At 43.6% G+C, this 18,153-nt stretch overlaps 1 long non-coding RNA gene across 14 annotated transcripts in view; it reads right to left on the reverse strand.

Moving 5' to 3' along the window:
• Positions 1–9,634: 9,634 nt before the first annotated feature.
• LOC125521942 (uncharacterized) overlaps positions 9,635–18,153 on the reverse strand; it is a 39,226-nt gene continuing 30,707 nt past the window's right edge. For 2 of the 14 annotated variants that reach the window (XR_015606938.1, XR_015606918.1), the window contains exons 3-6: positions 13,619–13,674; positions 11,187–13,527; positions 10,866–11,093; positions 9,635–10,204 (exon numbers count right to left, since the gene is read on the reverse strand). This is a non-coding gene — a long non-coding RNA (uncharacterized LOC125521942). The remainder of the gene's footprint in view (positions 10,205–10,865; positions 11,094–11,186; positions 13,528–13,618; positions 13,675–18,153) is intronic. The other 12 variants (XR_015606940.1, XR_015606934.1, XR_015606960.1 and 9 more) reach the window with 12 other exon arrangements.

Consider the following 18,153-nt stretch of genomic DNA (forward strand, 5'->3'; position numbering starts at 1 on the left):
TTTAGATCTATTCCACCTAAGCATGATATCAATGAGTCTCTCAAAGCCATGAGAATTTCCATTGATGAGTGCAAAGAAAGAACCGCTAGGATGCGTGCTAAGAAAGGTGCCTTTATAAGAGCGTGTTCTTCTAGTTCCTATGAAAATAAAGATGAAGATCTAAAAGTTGTTGATGTGTCCCCTATTAAATCTTTGTTTTGCAATATGAATCTTAATAATGATGGGACTGAATATGATCCACCTTTACCTAGAAGGTGTTCCAAGAATTCAGAGTTTTTAGATCTTGATGCTAAATTTGATAAAAGTGGGATTGAAGAAATTAAAACCCTAGATGTTGATAAACCCACTATTTTGGATTTCAAGGAATTTAATTATGAAAATTGCTCTTTGATTGATTGTATTTCCTTGTTGCAATCCATGCTAAATTCTCATTACGCTTATAGTCAAAATTAAGCGTTTACTAAACATATCGTTGATGCCTTGATGCAATCTTATGAAGAAAAACTTGAGTTAGAAGTTTCTATCCCTAGAAAACTTTATGATGAGTGGGAACCAACTATTAAAATTAAGATTAAAGATCATGAGTTCTATGATTTATGTGATTTGGGTGCTAGTGTTTCCACGATTCCAAAGACTTTGTGTGATTTGTTAGGTTTCCGTGATTTTGATGATTGCTCTCTAAACTTGCACCTTGCGGATTCCACTATTAAGAAACCTATGGGAAGAATTAATGATGTTCTTATTGTTGCAAATAGGAATTATGTACCTGTAGATTTTATTGTTCTTGACATAGATTGCAATCCTTCATGTCCTATTATTCTTGGTAGACCTTTCCTTAGAACGATTGGTGCAACTATTGATATGAAGGAAGGAAATATTAGATTCCAATTTCCATTAAGGAAAGGATGGAACACTTTCCTAGAAACAAAATTAAATTACCTTATGAATCTATTATGAGAGCCACTTATGGATTGCCTACCAAAGATGGCAATACCTAGATCTATCCTTGCTTTTTATGCCTAGCTGGGGGCGTTAAACGATAGCGCTTGTTGGGAGGCAACCCAATTTTATTTTTATTCCTTGTTTTTTGCTCCTGTTTAGTAATAAATAATTTACCTAGCCTCTGTTTTGGTTGTGTTTTTTGTGTTTAATTAGTGTCTGTGCCAAGTAGAACCGTTGGGAAGACTTGGGGAAAGTCTTGATATCTTGCTGTAAAAAACAGAAACTTTAGCGCTCACGAGAACTGCTGCCATTTTTATTTGGAAAGTGATATTTAGTTAATTATTTTTGCAGATTATTAATATATAAATTCCTCACGTCCATAAATTTATTATAGAATTTTTGAGGTTCCAGATCTTGCGCTAGCTACATATTACTACAGACTGTTCTGTTTTTGACAGATTCTGTTTTTCGTGTGTTGTTTGCTTATTTTGATGAATCTATGGCTAGTAAAATAGTTTATAAACCATAGAGAAGTTGGAATACAGTAGGTTTAACACCACTATAAATAAATAATGAGTTCATTACAGTACCTTGAAGTGGTCTTTTGTTTTCTTGCGCTAACGGAGCTCACGAGATTTTCTACTTTAAGTTTTGTGTTGTGAAGTTTTCAAGTTTTGGGTAAAGATTTGATGGATTATGGAACAAGGAGTGGCAAGAGCCTAAGCTTGGGGATGCCCATGGCACCCCCAAGATAATCTAAGGACACCTAAAAGCCAAAGCTTGGGGATGCCCCAGAAGGTATCCCCTCTTTTTATCTACTTCTATCGGTAACTTTACTTGGACTTATATTTTTATTCACCACATGATATGTGTTTTGCTTGGAGCGTCTTGTATGATTTGAGTCTTTGCTTTTTAGTTTACCACAATCATCCTTGCTGTACACACCTTTTTAGAGAGCCATACATGATTTAGAATTTGTTAGAATACTCTATGTGCTTCACTTATATCTTTTGAGTAATATAGTTTTGCTCTAGTACTTCACTTATATCTTTTAGAGCACGGTGGTGGATTTTTTTATAGAAACTATTGATCTCTCATGCTTCACTTAGATTATTTTGAGAGTCTTAAATAGCATGGTAATTTTCTTAAATAATCCTAATATGCTAGGTGTTCAAGATTAGTAAAAAAATTCTTATGAGTGTTTTGAATACTAAGAGAAGTTTGATGCTTGAAGATTGTTTTGAGATATGGAGGTAATAATATCAAAGTCGTGCTAGTTGAGTAGTTGTGAATTTGAGAAATGCTTGTGTTGAAGTTTGCAAGTCTCGTAGCATGCACGTATGGTAAACATTATGTAACAAATTTGAAACATGAGGTGTTATTTGATTGTCCTCCTTATGAGTGGCAGTCGGGGACGAGCGATGGTCTTTTCCTACCAATCTATCCCCCTAGGAGCATGCGCGTAGTGCTTAGTTTTTGATGACTTATAGATTTTTGCAACAAGTATGTGAGTTCTTTATGACTAATGTTGAGTCCATGGATTATACGCACTCTCACCCTTCCATCATTGCTAGCCTCTTCGGTACCGTGCATTGCCCTTTCTCACATTGAGAGTTGGTGCAAACTTCGCCGGTGCATCCAAACCCCGTGATATGATACACTCTTTCACACATAAACCTCCTTATATCTTCCTCAAAACAGCCACCATACCTACCTATTACGGCATTTCCATAGCCATTCCGAGATATATTGCCATGCAACTTTCCACCATTCCGTTTATCATGAGACATTCATCATTGTCATATTGCTTAGCATGATCATGTAGTTGACATAGTATTTGTGGCAAAGCCACCATTCATAATTCTTTCATACATGTCACTCTTGGTTCATTGCATATCCCGGTACACCGCCGGAGGCATTCATATAGAGTCATCTTTGTTCTAGCATCGAGTTGTAATCATTGAGTTGTAAATAAATAGAAGTGTGATGATCATCATTTTCTAGAGCATTGTCCCAAGTGAGGAAATAAAAAAAAGGGAGAAAGGCCATAAAAAGAGAAAGGCCCAAATGAAAAAAAGAGAGAAAAAGAGAGAAGGGACAATGTTACTATCCTTTGCCACACTTGTGCTTCAAAGTAGCACCATAATCTTCATGATAGAGAGTCTTTTTTTTGTCACTTTCATATACTAGTGGGAAATTTTCATTATAGAACTTGGCTTGTATATTCCAACAATGGGCCTCCTCAAGTGCCCTAGGTCTTCGTGAGAAAGCAAGTTGGATGCACACCCACTTAGTTTCTTTTGTTGAGCTTTCATACATTTTATAGCTCTAGTGCATCTGTTGCATGGCAATCCCTACTCCTTGCATTAACATCAATCGATGGGCATCTCCATAGCTCATTGATTAGCCTCATTGATGTGAGACTTTCTCCTTTTTTGTCTTCTCCACATAACCCCCTCATTATATTCTATTCCACCCATAGTGCTATATCCATGGCTCGCGCTCATATATTGCGTGAAAGTTTGTAGGTTTGAGATTACTAAAGTATGAAACAATTGCTTGGCTTGTCATCGGGGTTGTGCATGATGAGAGCATTCTTGTGTGACGAAAATGGAGCATGACTGAACTATATGATTTTGTAGGGATGAACTTTCTTTGGCCATGTTATTTTGAGAAGACATAATTGCTTAGTTAGTATGCTTGAAGTATTATTATTTTTATGTCAATATGAACTTTTATCTTGAATCTTTCGGATCTGAATATGCATACCACAATTAAGAAGAATTACATTAAAATTATGCCAAGTAGCACTCCGCATCAAAAATTCTGTTTTTATCATTTACCTACTCGAGGACGAGCAGGAATTAAGCTTGGGGATGCTTGATACGTCTCCAATGTATCTACAATTTTTGATTGCTCCATGCTATATTATCTACTGTTTTGGACATTATTGGGCTTTATTATCCACTTTTATATTATTTTTGGGACTAACCTATTAACCGAAGGCCCAGCCCAGAATTGTTGTTGTTTTGCCTATTTTAGGGTTTCGAAAAAAAGGAATATCAAAAGGAGTCCAAACGGAATGAAACCTTCGGGAACGTGATTTTCTCACCGAACATGATCCAGGAGACTTGGACCCTACGTTAAGAAACAAAGGAGGAGGCCACGAGGTAGGGGGCGCGCCTAGCCCCCCCCCCCCCCAGGCGCACCCTCCATCCTCGTGGGCCCCTTGTTGCTCCACCAACGTACTCCTTCCTCCTATATATACCTACGTACCCCCAAATGATCAGATACAGAGCCAAAACCCTAATTCCACCGCCGCAACTTTCTGTATCCACGAGATCCCATCTTGGGGCCTGTTCCGGAGCTCCGCCGGAGGGGGTATCCAACACGGAGGGCTTCTACATCAACACCATAGCCCCTCCGATGAAGTGTGAGTAGTTCACCTCAAACCTACGGGTCCATAGTTATTAGCTAGATGGCTTCTTCTCTCTTTTTGGATCTCAATACAATGTTCTCCCCCTCTCTTGTGGAGATCTATTTGATGTAATCTTCTTTTTGCGGTGTGTTTGTTGAGACCGATGAATTGTGGGTTTATGATCAAGTCTATCTATGAACAATATTTGAATCTTCTCCGAATTCTTTTATGTATGATTGGTTATCTTTGCAAGTCTCTTCGAATTATCAGTTTGGTTTGGCCTACTAGATTGATCTTTCTTGCAATGGGAGAAGTGCTTAGCTTTGGGTTCAATCTTGCGGTGTCCTTTCCCAGTGACAGTAGGGGCAGCAAGGCACGTATTGTATTGTTGCCATCGAGGATAACAAGATGGGGTTTTCATCATATTGCATGAGTTTATCCCTCTACATCATGTCATCTTGCTTAAGGCGTTACTCTGTTTTCATGAACTTAATACTCTAGATGCATGCTGGATAGCGGTCGATGAGTGGAGTAATAGTAGTAGATGCAGGCAGGAGTCGGTCTACTTGTCTTGGACGTGATGCCTATATACATGATCATACCTAGATATTCTCATAACTATGCTCAATTCTGTCAATTGCTCAACAGTAATTCGTTCACCCACCGTAAAATACTTATGCTCTTGAGAGAAGCCACTAGTGAAACCTATGGCCCCCGGGTCTATCTTCATCATATTAATCTTCCAATACTTAGTTATTTCCTTTGCTTTTATTTTACTTTGCATCTTTATCATAAAAATACCAAAAATATTATCTTATCATATCTATCAGATCTCACTCTCGTAAGTGACCGTGAAGGGATTGACAACCCCTTATCCGTTGGTTGCTAGGAGTTATTTGCTTTGTGCAGGCATGAGGGACTCACGTGTAGCCTCCTACTGGATTGATACCTTGGTTCTCAAAAACTGAGGGAAATACTTATGCTACTTTGCTGCATCATCCTTTCCTCTTCGGGGAAATCCAATGCAGTGCTCAAGATGTAGCATCGACGCGAGCTCGAGACGCAGGCCAGTCCGCCGTCTCCCCCCACTCATTGAAGCTGGAGGCAAGCATGGGGCGCACCTTGTCCATGGCCTCTCGGTTGAGCACCAGCGACCTACCAACGGCGGGCTCAATGGCCGGGGGCGGAGCGGTGAAGGATAGAGGTCTCTTCCCCTTATCTGCTTGCTTTGGTGCCATGGCGATGGAGTGGGCAGAGCTCAGGTCAGATTGGAAAGGGGAGCAGAGTCCGGGGGAAGCAGAGGAATTGGAGAAGAATGGCGCAGGCGATGGAAGAATAACCGTGTAGACCGTGGTGGCCATCTAGCCAGGCGGGTATCAAGGTAGCATGGGGAAGCGGAGACGCCCACATACAATCAACCGCCACGCATCAACCAAGGCCGCAGGCTATTGGGGCCCATGGCGCTCTGCGCTTGGCCTTTGGCTTTGCCTCGAAGCCAAGCCCGAGCGTGCCTTGGGCCCGGGGGCTACTGTCGGCGTTCTGGGAACGGGGGTCCCCAGACTTTCCTGCCTGCGGCCCACGGCGTGGCTCTGCGAGCGGGCCCGTACATCCCATCTTAACCAGCAAGCACTCAAGACCCTCGCGAGGGGCCAAGCCTCAGGAGGCGGACGACACAAGACCTCCTCAGGAGCGGCCTCACCAGGCTGGCTCGCGAGGGGCGGAGAGTTCAAGGCCAGGCAAACCTCGCGATGTTCTAGTGACGTGAGCCATGAAGACCAAAGACAGGTGGGCGCCAGGTGGGCGCCGACGCGCACAGTGTCCTTGTTTCCTCTTCGGTGCTAAGGAAGCAGGCGCAAACGCGGAGTACCGAGGCATCAAGCAAAGGTTTCCATATCGGTGCAACAAGACCAAGACCAGAAGGACGGCAAGACGGAGGTCACCGTGGAGCCCAAGATGGCGTCACCACCAGAGCCTTTGGCAGGCGAAGACTGCTTTTGTCAGGATAGCTTGTACTAGCTGTCCCCCTTCAAATTGATCGTTGTGGGATCCCTTCCCGCTCAATATTTGGGAAGAGGACCAAGGCCACTATAAATAAGACTAGCCACCACCGTAGCTAGGGGCGACCTCATCTTAGACTAGAACTAGTTCATCCTCACAACCACATCCACCAAGCACAAGAACACCTCTCCTCAGAAGGTTGTTCTTTCCCTTGTACTATTCATCCTCGGCCCAAGAGGCAATCCACCACACCACATTGGAGTAGGATATTACACCACAACGGTGGCCCGAACGAGTATAAATCTTGTGTCCTTTGTGTTGCGAGTTCATCGAGTTGGTTCGTAAGATCTTAGCTGAGTTAGGACGTGGATCGGTAGAGGGGAGATCTTCGCGCGCACCCCAGTGTTCGAACCTTGAGGGTTTTGCCAGAACCCGTGATCCGACACTGCCGGAGGGGGAATCGATCGCGGAGGGCTTCTACATCAACAACATAGCCTCTCCGATGAAGCGTGAGTAGTTTACCACAGACCTTCAGGTCCATAGTTATTAGCTAGATGGCTTCTTCTCTCTTTTTGATCTTCAATACAGAGTTCTCCTCGATGTTCTTGGAGATCTATTCGATGTAATACTCTTTTGTGGTGTGTTTGCCGAGATCCGATGAATTGTGGATTTATGAACTTGATTATCTATGAATATTATTTGGTTCTTCTCTGAATTCTTGTATGCATGATTTGATATCTTTGCAAGTCTCTTCAAATTATCGATTTAGTTTGGCCTACTAGATTGATCTTTCTTGCAATGGGAGAAGTGCTTAGCTTTGGGTTCAATCTTGCGGTGTCCTTTCCCAGTGACAGTAGGGGCAGCAAGGCACGTATTGTATTGTTGTCTTCGAGGATAAAAAGATGGGGCTTATATCATATTGTTTGAGTTTATCCCTCTACATCATGTCATCTTGCTTAAAGCGTTACTCTGTTCTTATGAACTTAATACTCTAGATGCATGCTGGATAGTGGTCGATGTGTGGAGTAGTAGTAGTAGATGCAGAATCGTTTCGATCTACTTGACACAGACGTGATGCCTATATTCATGATCATTGCCTTAGATATCTTCATAACTATGCGTTTTTCTATCAATTGCTCGGTAGTAATTTGTTCACCCACCATAATACATGCTATCTTGAGAGAAGCCACTAGTGAAACCTATGCCCCCCGGGTCTCTTATTATATTGCATCTCTTTTATTTACATCACATCTCGTTTACTATTTTGCAATTTTTACTTTCCAATCTATACAACAAAAATACCAAAAATATTTACTTTACTATCTTTATCAGATCTCACTTTTGCGAGTGACCGTGAAGGAATTGACAACCCCTTTATCACGTTGGTTGTGAGGTTCTTGATTGTTTGTGCAGGTATTAGCTGACTTGTGCGTTGTCTCTTACTGGATTGATACCTTGTTTCTCAAAAACTGAGGGAAATACTTACGCTACTTTGCTGCATCACCCTTTCCTCTTTAATGAAAAACCAACGCATGCTCAAGAGGTAGCAGTGTCAACGCCGTGTGCCAAAATGAAGTAAAAGACGATGGATCGTACGGCCATGAGTGGTCGTACGTTCCCTCGTACCAAGGCAAGAAAATATCCAATTTATTTATTTCTTCAAGCCGAGGTGGTTTATATTTTAACCATCCGTTTACACTTTAATGCATATTATTCACCCTTGAAGCATCCCAAACAATAAACTTTGTAGTTCTTCATATTTTATTTTATTTCTTTTTCCCGGTCGGGTATACGAACTACGTTCGTGTACCGATCCGTCTATTCCTTTTATCTTGTGTGTTTATTTTTGCAGAGGTTTGGACCTAGTGTGGTGACATGTAGGGTATGCTGCCAATCGTGTGAAAAACCTCACAAGCCATTCGGTCGCTTCGATTCGACAAAATCTTCAACTACAAGTGCCCAGTTCCACCGGACAACATCATAAACATTTGATGAAGCGTAGGTTCATGCCCATTAAAGGAGAGGTTATTTGCACCTCAATGGTAATAAATTTTTATTAACCTTGCTTACATGTAAGCTTGGGGAGGTAGCCACTTTCCATACTCTTCTTTAATAAACGCACTTTCTCTTTTCATAATTTTCTTGAGACTAGTTCTTGCAAAGTTCTAAGCTTGGGGAAGTTATTTTTGCTTGTGTAGAGTCTTGTGCAATGATCCTCATCTAATAAATACTATGCAATCATGTGTCTCATTGTTTGATATGCCTACTTAAGTATGATTGCTCTGTATTTGTTTAAGGGAATCACTTGCTCAAGTTAGGCCCCATATTCCCAAGTTAATGTTTTTTTTGCACTTTGTTAAACTTTTTGCTTAGCTTGGAAACAATCTTGTGATCTTGTGAAAGACATTGTCACAATCTCTACTTTTACAGAAGAAAAGAAATGATGATGATGGTTGAATAAAAAGTTCGACACTTCTTAGAACAGTTCTAAAAAAAGTTATGGAGTAGCTCAACCCCATGGTGTTTGATACAATAGACTCGGTGGTCCTTGCTTTGGGCGTTGTTTATATGGAATCGATATTTCATAGTATTCAAGATTATGCCAATATATGTGTTGCCACATAGCGCTTTAGCTTCTTGCTGGTTACATGGCCTTGTTGCTATACGTTGCTTTATACTTTGTAATGTGACTCCGTCACCTCTCCGCTGGCCAATGAACGACCCACCATAGTTTTAGCTTGGATTTCGACTATGAGTTTGTTAACGTTCGCAGTGGCAATACTACAACAGATATTATTCGGCTTTCTCTAGAGTGAGTGTGTATTGCATCATGTATGGGTGGTTTTTGAGGTTGTACTTCTCCACGAGAAACTTCCACGCTTCTTCAAACTCATCTATGGTCAGCATGGGATTCACAACCTTGTGGAGCTCTGCCTGGAAGTCGCTCTTCTTACTATACAACTAACCTAGGTACTCCTTTGCCTTCTTTAGGACGTGCCACTTTGCACCAACGATGTGTCGTGTCTAGCATGACAATTTTTTATTGCTACTTCCATTGCACGGTTTTGGTCTGCACTTGAAGGTTGGAATTTAATTTTTGTCCCAATCAGAAGGAATTATCTCTCAGTGTTTTAAATGATTAGCATGTTCTCAGAATAACTAACCTGTAAGAATTGTCTGGGGTGCGCCCCAGCTCATCATCCTAATGAATTCTAAGAAAACCCACTCGAATGCCTAGACTTTCTCATCCCAAACTAGCACGCAAGTATTATGCTCTGAAAATGATTGTTCACTCCAACAAATAGACCAAACAGCATGTCATACAGGTTGGTATGTACATTGTATCAAAGGTGACAACATGTACAAAGAAGTGTACTGGAGTCTACTGTTCCCATTAGCCCACATCAAATTGTTGATCCTCCCCTCTTTGTCAACTTGAACCTGATATGTGAATGATTGATCTTTTGAACCAAGTTCCTGAAACACCTCCATTGTTTTTCTAACATCATATTCGGCTTGTTCACGGCTAATTTTACCGCATATATTCCGCAAGGCTCTTTGTGAGAGGCACGTTCTCCATCCTCCCGAAGAAACTCCCAATAATGTTGTACACCTTGGCAAGGTTCAGTTGTTCTACCGTAGCTATTTCATCAAATACCCGCCGTATACATCAATATGCTTGTGTGAAGGCCAGTGTATTGTCTGCCCAAAAGTGGGAGACAGTGAATGGTTGTGCTCCTCCCTATGCTCGGCTATGTACCACCCGTTGTCTTTCGAACACAAAAGTCTTATGAGAGCAGGGCATTCGCCACGACAGGATCTTGTGTTCTCCACTATATGCTTCCCCTGTCGAAAAATCAAACAGGCCAAAATTCAGTCACCACCCATGAGCACACTTAGCTAGTAGTACGTGCTGGAAATTATTCTAGAATTTGAACATAACGCACACCCACAGAATATCTATTGCATGCATCTTGTCCTCTCACGTTAAGCCTGCTCTTTCTGTACCTGATGCCAAAACCCTTTCTCCCACGAATACATATTGTAAAAATCATAAGCTTCCCCAGTGCGTCAAAGCTCATTCCTAATTTTGGCACAATGACATTGTCAACAGGATTTTCGGCAAACCCGGGATTGATTTCTCCATTGCTGAAATCCTATTCGGGGCATGGCGCTCAGCCTGGTTCGGCAGCCCCAATCCTGACTCTTCATTTGCACCAAACTGGCAATGCACACTATGGTGTGTCATCATCTACTTTCTGAATCAGACAATGCAAACTGACTTGAACAAAAGAAAATTCAATGTTTAACTTTTCAGATCTGTTCCCAGCAAAATCAATTAACATAGTCTATGTGGACACACGTCGCCTGTACGTGAAATCATCGATAGTGCTGAAACAGTTTATTACAGGAAAATCACTGAATGCCAGCAGCAGTCACTTTTCAGACTGAATTTTGCAGCACTTTAACCAGCAGAAAATATCAGTACCAGCAAAAAGATCTTTACCTACGCGTCCATCCTGGACTCTTGGGGTCGATCTGCTCTATGGATTTGCTCTGAGGCTTGGGGTCGATGTGCTCTATGGATTTGCTCTGAGGCTTGGGGTCGATCTCGACCAGGTGCTGCGCCGCCACTTCCGTCTCACAGATCTGGCCGCGAAGCTGCGCCATCACTGGGTACCAGAGGGGCTCCATGGGTTTGTCACTGTCGTTCACCTCCTACAGCAAAACACTACTGCAATCGCTCCCGCCCCACGCCCCCAGTGTAGAATTGATTAGATCTTCATACTGAATAACCGAACATGCAACATATAACAGATTTTCTCACCTGTTAATCGGTTGCATCAAGAAGTCCATCTTCTCCGGCAGCCGCACTCGCCTCCTCCGGATCACCGACCTCAAGAGAAGAAAGATCTAGTCTCGTAAGGTAGGAGACAGTTGCTTGCATCTACCCATCCCTGCATTTACTCGATCACTGTCGATACTACCGAAAAAGCAACAATTCTGAACCATGGATCGGGACGGCACCGACGTCCCGAGCCATGGCTCTCCTCCGATCAGTCGACGGCGGCCCAACGTCCGTCAGAGCTATTGCCCACCAGTCAGGTCTGCACCTCTACGTATATCTCAATTTCCAAATTCCTGGTCGACCACGGGCCTGTTGCGAGCATTCAATGCACCGAATCACAGCGCAGTACCGAACGGGACAGATAACGAACTCCTGTGCACTCGAGTTCACATACTCCGCGTCCAATCTCCACAGGCTCTCTTCTTCAATAGTCTGCAGCAATTTCTATAGGTGTTGTATCACACTGTTATGTACATAGCAGGATGCGCCAGACTATTATGTTCTGCGACCTCACGCAAGTATGCAAGCGCTGGTAAAGCCTATTGCGCTACCACAGCTTCCAAAATAGGTACAATGGAAACAAGTGCACACATCCTGTCCACAGGCAACCACAAAATATAAGCAGCAAGACGCAAAATAGAACACAACACGTCGGCCTAATCCAAAATGTAAAATCATCACTTAACCAACAAGCATCACAAGAGTACAATTAAAACAAAGCTAATGCATTAAAAGAAGGGAGCAAACCTTGATGAACAGAACAAAGAAAAGGCAGACTCGATAGATGGATTCCAGGCGAAAAATTACAAAACTGTACCAGCACAACCAGATATCAAGATTCCTAGGATGAACATGTAAACTGAAATACCAAAAGGAATCATATCCCATTCCAAGACGACTGTATATATACATATAAAAAAATTACGGACAAATGTGTAAATTAAAAGACCAAACAAACAATCTGAACCATGAATAAATAAACCACATCACTAATATGACCCAACATGCAAATGGCAATCATAAATTCTTAATACATATTTTTAGGCCATACCAACACAAGACACCAAGACGAGGAGGGAAAATAATTTCAAGGCACATTGCTAATATAACCCAACATGCAAAATAACCATCAATAACACTCTGTAGACATAATTTGAAGCCATAACAACACAGCTGGATATCATGATGCATCTAGACAAATTCACAGGCAATGTATTTTTTTTCGGCCACATAGATCATCAATACCGGATCAGACAAGAGAGACTCAAGCAGAAGTGAAATATACATATATGTAAGCACCAGCAGTACAGAAATTCAGAGGATGAAATAGGAGAGATGATTCTTGTGATGGAATTACAATGTGACATAATGATTATTAACATACCTACATAATGATTAATGGAGTTACTCCTGTTTCAGCTTGCTCAAGAAGAAGGTCGCAAATGGCATCATACATTGCCTGGAAGACATTAATCAAGCACATCTCAGATGATAACCCAAATATCGTTCTTTTGTTAAAGAAGATGCATAAACAAAGGGATTGCCCTTACCGAAATTCAACATAGTAAGCTTGGTGCAGATTACTGTATCATGAATAAGATATTTAAGACCAGAACACAAAAGAGTTGCTGTTACATGCATATGCAAAAAACTAAGCTCTAAAATTTATACAGAGATGCTATTCTCTTGCTAAGCTCTTAATTTTTTTTCTCCGGGAACAGAGATGCTATTCTCTTGCTAAGCTCTTAAATTTATACACAGTTTTGATAGAAACATGTGATACTTCCCTTGCTTATTGCTAATACTGCAACTGCAGTTTATATGAGTCTACTTTTGTGCTTCCATACACCTGTTATGAAGCATCCATCCTGACAAAAAATACAAAGTATGACATAGGACTCTTCTACCAATTATAGAACTTGTTCCATTCTAAACCAAGCATCAATCAAATAGTCATGTCAAATTTGAACCAAAACACATATCAAACATCATACATAGAGGGAGAGAGGTCAGAGGGGAGGGGAAGTAGGCCTGGGAGCAGGTCAGCTAATCAAGGTAGATCATGAGCGCCAAAATCCTACATGAGGCAGCCTGGTGCAGAACAAACTATCAGGAAATTCGTGGATGCCATACAACTTAGAAGTGATGCCTGAAATGGAAAGGTTGGACAGGGCATCAAGAATCATCTAAAGCACTTTTAAATCTAAAACAATGGAACATAGACAGCAGGGAGATGAGAATGTGTTCTTAAATTCATGAACCAGGAACACTAATTGGGCTTTCACACGATGCCTACACTTGAAAACCCGATGATTATTTTCTGCAGAAGAATCACACAATGGAATGGTATCAATGCATCATATGGGGAAATTGCAAATCATGGGATGGAAGTGGAGAAACCAAGCATATACCTTGGCATTGACAAACTCGGTTATCCCAAAAGTTTGTAAGCATGGATCTCTTCTATCTGAACCAAAACCCAATCAAGAACACAAGAGTTAATTCATAAGCAAATCCAGAGAGAGAGAGAGAGAGAGAGAGAACTGGAACAGGGGCTCCAAGAGAAGGAAGCAAGCGAGGGGAGGAGGCGGCTGCGCCATTTGCTCTGCTCGTTTCTCGGCATTTACGCGGTTGCCGGGGTTCTGGTCCAAGCTGGAGAGGAGCAGCCGCCATTTGAGGCGCCCTGGCTTCCCTTCATCTTGTTCATCAGCCTGTGCTGGACAAGAGGAGATAAAGCCCCACTGTTCCGCACCTGCTGCTCCTTGTGCCCCACGCTGACCTCTCCTCCACCCCGCGATGCGTGCACCGCCTAGAACTCGGGCTTCACTGCTTCATCCCTCCGCCGCTAGCCTAATGACCGTCCGTACTCCTCCACCCCCGCCATGAAGACCCTGTCGCCCTGGTCTCCCACGGAGACGACATGTGTCCGATCCGGGCAAGGGGGCGAGCAATGGGGAAGCGAGGAAAACGAGGTACAAGAGGAGCCAGGATAGGAGGTGGGGATGGACGGCGGCGGACGAGGGGTGGGGGAGGAGGGACGGATGTGGTGACTATGATTGGAGGCTAGAGTTCATATGGGGTTTGCATGCAACAGCGGAGATGACCACGACGAGCCGCATGACGCACAGCGTATGAGGACAGGTTCGCTCGCACCCACGAATGGCTCACCCAGACAATAGGGAGGAAGAACGAGCCCATCAGTCATGGATAGTGAAAATTAACCGCGCGGTGAAAACTGGCAGAACAAATCTGGCGGCCAAGACAAACCAGTTGACCAAAAGCAGCTCCATCGAACGGCAAACAAAGCTTCAATCTGGGGGAGCACTGGGAGGCCGAGTTGGCCAGCCTCATTATAGGTTAGAATGTTGATGACATGATCATGAATGGCGACGACCCTGAGTATATTGCCTTTGTGAAGGCACGTCTTAGTGAGCAGTTTATTATGTCTGATCTTGGCCCTCTTTGCTACTTTCTTGGGATAGAGGTCTCTTCTACCTCTGATGGATATATTTTTCTGATTGTGGTCAGACTCTTCTTCTGGATATATTTTTCTGATCGTGGTCCGACTCTTCTTCTTTTCTATACGTTGACGACATGATCATCAATGGCGACAACCCTGAGTATATTGCCTTTGTGAAGGCACGTCTTAGTGAGCAGTTTTTTTGTCTGATCTTGGATCTCTTCCCTACTTTCTTGGGATAGGGTCTCTTCTACCTACGATGGCTTTTTTATTTCCCAAGAAAAATATATCCAGAATCTTCTTGCTCGTGCTGCTCTTACTGATGAGTGCACTGTTGAGACTACCATGGAGCTCAATGTTCCCCTTTGTGCTACTAATGGTGACCCTTGTCTAATCCAACGCGTTATCATCGTCTTGTTTATATAGATGTTACTCATCCAGATATCTCCTATCCCGTCCGTATTTTGAGTCAGTTTGTCTCTACGCCCACATTGATTCACTATAGTCACCTCCTTCGTGTTCTCTGATATCTCCGTGGCACGATTTCTCACCATATGTTCTTTCCCTGCTCCAGTTCATTACAACTTCAAGCCTATTAAAATGCTACGTGGGCTAGTGATCCCTGGGATCGTCGTTCACTTTTTGCTTACTGTGTTTTTCTTGTGGTTCTCACTGCCTCGAAGACAAAGAAGACTACAGTTCCACGTTTGAGTGCAGAGGCTGAGTCATGAGCTTTGCCTCTTTTGACGACAGTGGTGACTTGGTTATGGTGGTTACTTCAGAAGTTTGGTGTTTCTGTCACTACACCTACTCTGCTCTTGTCTGACAATACAGGTGCTCATAACGTTGCGTGTGACCCTATGAAGAATGACCTCACCAAGCATATTGGTGTTGATGCTTTTTTTGTGCGTGCTGGTGTGCAGGATTCGCGTTATTGCTCCTCAATATGTGCTTTCCGAGTTACAGTTGGCGGATTTCTTTAGAAAGGTCCAAACTAGAGCACAACACAACTTCTATCTCTATCTCTCCAAGCTCAGTGCTATTGACCCACCATGAGTTTGAGGGAGGGGGAGTTAAGAGTTATATATTTAGCCGTGTACCCTTTTGTATTTTCCCCGTTCTATAAAGGTTTTTTTGCATATAATGGCATATGGCCACCTAGAAATACAAGTTGCATATTTCCTAACAGGTATCTCCCTCCTGGTTAATGGCCAAAGACTTCTTAGCACTTCGTCTTTTCATGTTCCTCGACATACCATGCAGCTCATTTCTGGTGGTCAAAAACAGCCTCTTGCAGAAATGTAGGGAAAGGCTGCGTACTATAGACCCAAAGCGGTCAGACCCTTCCCTGGACCCTGCGCAAGCGAGAGCTACGTGCACCGGGCTACCCCTTAAATTGTTGACTTTGGTTGTCAGGTAATTCTCGACTTTGACTCATGCTATGTTTCATACCGTCACACTGGCGCTCTCCTTGGTGCTAACCCCCGATGTCGTAACTCCCAGGACCTCTGGGAGCTTCACTGGTTTCACTTTCCCTCCGTTGCCTCCACCGCCAGTCTCCCCACCTCGGTTGCCTTGTCTACCAGCTCTTATTAGCAGTGGGATCATCTCCTGGGTCACTTGTGTTACTCTCATCTCTCATCCTTAGTTCGGCGTGGTCTTCTTGAAACGTGTGAGGCCTTAATGCACCGACTTGAACCTTTACTCTCTGTGTTCGTCTCATGCACCCCCTTGGTGATTGTCGATCGTATGTGGTCCTTTCCCTGATGCAGATCGCTTTGCTTTCCTCCAAGAGCTATGAGTTCCGCTCCTCACAACCTGGTCCTTGGGTCGTCACTGGTGACTTCAACTTGATCTAGCAGGCCAGGGGGGTAAGAATAATGCTGACCTAGAAAAAAGATAGATGGGCAGATTTTACCGTTTCCTTGATGACCTTGGGCTTCGTGAGATCAACCTCATCGGGCGGCGCTACAGTTGAAGCAACGAGCAACAGTCACCAATGTTGTTGCAGCCAGACCACTTGTTTTGTTTGACGAATTGGGGATAATGACGTCCTAGTTCTTTTTCTGCACAGAATCCTCCATGGCATTAGATTCAGCCTGTACACCACGCTTTGACGCCTAGGGCTCACCAGTCCCACTTCAAGAATCTTTGGCCGAATTTTGATGGCTTCCGACGGGTGGTTGCCGATGCCTAGCATGTGTCGTCGCACCTTCGCCCACTCTAGCGTTTGGGTGTCCTGCTGAAGCATACGGACAACACATTGCAGCCGTGGAGCGACCGGCATATTGGCAGCATCAAGCTACAACAACTCATGGCCTAGAAAATCATTTTCCAGCTAAACGCGGTGCAGGAGTCTTGACAGCTGTCCCAAAAGGAGCTTAATGTGCGTAAAGAGTTTGAGTTGTTTGGTTTGGCCTCCCTCAATTGCATCATCGCCCGCCAGCCCTCCGCGTCCACTAGCTAGCCGAGGGAGACGCAAACACGTGCTACTTCTACATCCATGTGTGCTATTGCCACTGCACAAATCACATGGTTGCCATTACCCGTGACAGTATTGTCGCCTTGACCCATGAGGATAAGGAGTAGACGCTGGCAGACTACTTGTCCATCATGGGTTGCACCATCCCTGGTAGAGTTGTTTTACCAACTCCCTTTGCAGATCATTAAAGATGAGCTTGTCATAGTCGTCCAGCAGCTCTATTTGCTTATACCGGGTTGCCTCGTCGAGCCCAACAATGCCCACATCGTCTTGTTGCCAGGGAAGAAAAACTCAAACAATGTCACACACTTCCACCTGATCCGTTTGCCGCATAATACCTTTGGCAGGCTTTTCTCCAAGCTGCTTGCTCTCCATGCCGTGCCTCGGCTCCCGGAAATGATCAAGGAAAACTAGAGCTCCTTCATGCTCACCACTAAGGGCTTGCACGCTAGACGCATCGCAACCATCATGCTCAAGGTTGACACTGCGAAGGCATTCAATTCAGTCTCATGGCCCTTCCTCCTATGGTCTCACAGCACGCAGGCACTGGCAGCAAATTCATCGAGTTGGTCAGAATGATTCTGCCATAGACACCCTCAACAGGGTGCCCGGAAGGCATATTCATCACCGTCATGGCCTGTGGCAAGGTGACCCCCTTTTGTCTTTGTTGTTTCTTCTTTGTGCTGGAAGTGCTTAAAGCCTTGTTGGTCCATGCGAAGAGCGTTGTCATGTTAGAGCCATCATGCCGGCATGGCGTCAAGCACCTCATGGCAGTGTATAATGCCGGCATGGTCATCGTCCTATCTTCGACATGCGGCAACCTATCTTGGTGGCACGAAGCTTATGCACCAACTTTTACAAGTGTTTGCACCAATCTGTTGAAGCATTGTCGAGATTTAAGTGATTATGCTAAGCTTAGAGTGTGTTTTCCTAGCGCTCCCATGCATCTACCTCAGCCTCCCCTTGTCGTGCAAGATTCACACGGTCCACCTGTAGCCTCTTCT

Source organism: Triticum urartu, chromosome 1A (assembly GCF_056163025.1).
Source record: "Triticum urartu cultivar PI428250 chromosome 1A, HENAU_Tu73, whole genome shotgun sequence".
Taxonomy (NCBI): domain Eukaryota; kingdom Viridiplantae; phylum Streptophyta; class Magnoliopsida; order Poales; family Poaceae; genus Triticum; species Triticum urartu.